This window comes from Papio anubis, chromosome X (genome assembly GCF_008728515.1).
Source record: "Papio anubis isolate 15944 chromosome X, Panubis1.0, whole genome shotgun sequence".
Classification (NCBI taxonomy): Eukaryota; Metazoa; Chordata; class Mammalia; order Primates; family Cercopithecidae; genus Papio; species Papio anubis.
In genome coordinates, this window is record NC_044996.1 from 73762899 (window position 1) to 73765965 (window position 3067).

The following is a 3067-nucleotide window of genomic DNA, read 5'->3' on the forward strand; positions in this document are numbered from 1 at the left end:
TGATAAAAGTTAAATTATTTTTTACATGCAAGTAGTGTGAATAATTTTCCCCACATGGGAACACTGATTATAAAAAGATGACATCCCACATGGGTTAAGTGTCTTTTTTAATTGAAAAGCTAACAAACTGTCCAGTTACATTTCTCCCAAAAACCCACAAACTGGGTAGTAACTGAGTCTCTAGGCAATATATTTAAAACTAAGAGGATTAAAAATAAAATTAAAGAAAAAGAAAACAAGTCCTCAGATGCAACGAAGGGAGCCCTGCTACATACAGGCTAATCAATACAGTGGTACTCCTTGACTGCAGGAGGCTGGAAGACATCATAGTAATTCCACTCAGAACATTTACCTCAAGAAACCTTTTTCCAGTTTCCAACTCATGAATAAAGAGAATATTTTGTTAATTCTATTCCAAAAAACTTTTTTGCAACTTGTTTTATTTACAATGCCAACTTTCAAAAGGTTAACTAAAGTTAACTGGACAATAAACTAGGCAGAAATTGCTTTGCAAAAAAGAGGGAAAGCCCAAAATGCCACTTATAGAGAACCCACAGTTCAGTTTTATTCAGAGCAAAGAAAAAAGAAACTTTCGATCATACTAGAAGAAACTCAGCCATAGGTTTGGAATCTATATTCAAACTACACATGCAATGAGGACAATATTCTGCTAATACAATTGACTTGCAGATGCATTTGTCTACTGTTTGTCTAATATTAACAATTATAAACAGAGCAGTGAAACTAGTATTTGGAACAGTCCTTACAGTGTTACAGTGTCAGGCACAACATTTCACTTCTCTTCACACCACTGGTTCTCTTTGCGTACCTGGGCTTCCTCCTCTTCAGTAAAGTCATTTTTTATATTGAAGGTCTTGTGAATCTCCTCAGGAGTCTTCCCCTTGATCATATTGGCAACAGTCTTGCATGTAACATCAAGCAAACCTTTGATGTTTAAGTAGTTTGCAGCCAGAATGAGTTCAAAAAGTGTTCCTTGGTCAACTTTCAGGAATTCTTGGTCCCAAACAGGGATATTGTCTGTTCACTTTTCTTTGTTCTCATCATCTTCAGGAGGAGGAGGGTCATCCTCGTGGTGGGTGCACCACTGAATGACCTTTTTTAATATTGTTGCATTCACATTTGGTAGAGGAACTGGGTCATCATCTGCTTCATCATCCATTCCCAAATCTTCCAACATGGTTTTAATAGTCACAGATTGTTTGGCAATTTCCACATCAACTTCAAATATCTCTCCATCAGAACTCTGCAACTTAATTGAAGGCATGGTGTTCGGTGTTAAGGAGACTGCCGGCGGGAGGCTGACGAGAGCTAAGAGACGTCAGCGGAGGAAGAGAAAAGCGGAGGACAAAGCCACTACAGCCTGTTGTTACTATTTATATCTCATTGTACCATCTATGTCTTGAAAAGTTGTTGTAGTTATTATTTTTTATTGCTTCATCATTTAGCCTTTCTACTTAAGATAAGAGTAGGTTACATACTACAATTACAGTATAATAATATTCAGAGGTTTTAGATGTCCTTACCAATACCTGAAGGTTTGTATCTTCAGATGATTTCTTATTGCTCATTAACACCCCTTTCTTTCTGATTGAAGTACTCCCTTTATGGTTTCTTGTAGGACAGGTCTAGTGATAAAATCCCTCAGCTATTGTTTGGGAAAATCTTTATTTCTCTCTCATGTTTGAAGGATATTTTCCCCAGATATACTATTCTAATTTTTTTATCCCTTTAGCACTTTAAATATGTCATGCCACTCTCTTTTGGCATGTAAGATTTCCACTAAGCAGTTTGTTGCCAGATATATAGGAGCTCACTTATACGTTAGTTTTTTCTTTTTTCTTGCTGCTTTTAGGAATTTTTCTTTGTCCTGGATCTTTTGGAGTTTGATTATTAAATCACTTGAAGTAGTCTTCTTTATGTTAAATCTGCTTGGTGTTCTATGGCCTTCTTGTACTTAAATACTGCTATCTTTGTTTGTGTTTGGGAAGTTCTCAGTTATTATCCCTTTGAATAAAATTTCTACCCCTATGGTTTTCGGCACCTCCTCTTTGAAGCCAATAACTCCTAGATTTGCACTTTTGTGACTATTATTTATATCCTCTAGTCATGCTTCATTGGTTTTGGTTTTTGTTGTTCTTTTTTCTTTGTTCTCCTCTTATTGTGTATTTTCAAATATCCTGTTTTCATGCTCACTACTTCTTTCTTCCACTAGATGAATTCAGCTATTAAAAGACTTCTGCCAACTGCAGCTTTCAACTCCAGAATTTCTGCATGATTCTTTTTAATATTTGAATCTCTTTGCTAAATTTCTCCAATAGAATTTTTACTCCCTTCTATGCATTATCTTGAATTTCTTTGGATTTCCTTAAAATAGCTATTTTGAATTATCTGCCTGAAAGTTCACATATCTCTGCTACTCCTGGAGTGTTCCCTGGTGCATAGTTAGTTCATGTGGTGAGGTCATGTTTTCCTGGATTATCTTCATACTTTTAGATGTTCAATTGTGCCTGGGTGCTGAATAGTTAGGTACTTATTGTAGTCTTCACAGTCTGGGCTTGTTTGTACCCATTGTTCTTGGAAAGATGTTCCAAATATTCAAGAGGACTTGGGTGTTGTGATCTAAGCTGATTCTGATTTTGGGGATACCTCAAGCCTAGTAACGTTTTGTTTCCTGAAGACTTGTAGAGGTACTGCCTTGATGGTCTTGGAAACTATACAAAAGAGTTCTCTGGATTAGCAAGTAGAGACTCTCGTTCTCTTCCCTTACTTTCTCCAAAACAAATGGAGTCTATCTTCCTTTTGTGAACCACCTAAAGCTGGGGGTGGAGTGACACAAACACCCCTGTGGCCACCACCACTATGACTGTGCTGGGTCACACCTGAAGGTAGCACAACACTCGGTGTTGCCCAAGGCCTACTCTAACTACTTCCAGGCTACTGCATATGCTTGCTCAAAGCTCTTGGTCTCTACAATCAGCAAGTGGCAAAGACAACCAGGCCTGTGTCCTTCCTGTCAGGATGGAGACTTGCCCCATGTCCCATAGGG

The 3067-nt window shown here is 37.7% G+C and overlaps 1 pseudogene across 1 annotated transcript; it reads right to left on the reverse strand.

Moving 5' to 3' along the window:
- Nucleotides 1-534: 534 nt before the first annotated feature.
- Nucleotides 535-1396, reverse strand: LOC101017139 (annotated as a pseudogene). The gene has a single exon (XR_163373.5). The product of XR_163373.5 is annotated as an S-phase kinase-associated protein 1 pseudogene (transcript).
- Between the last annotated feature and the right edge of the window lie 1671 nt (nucleotides 1397-3067).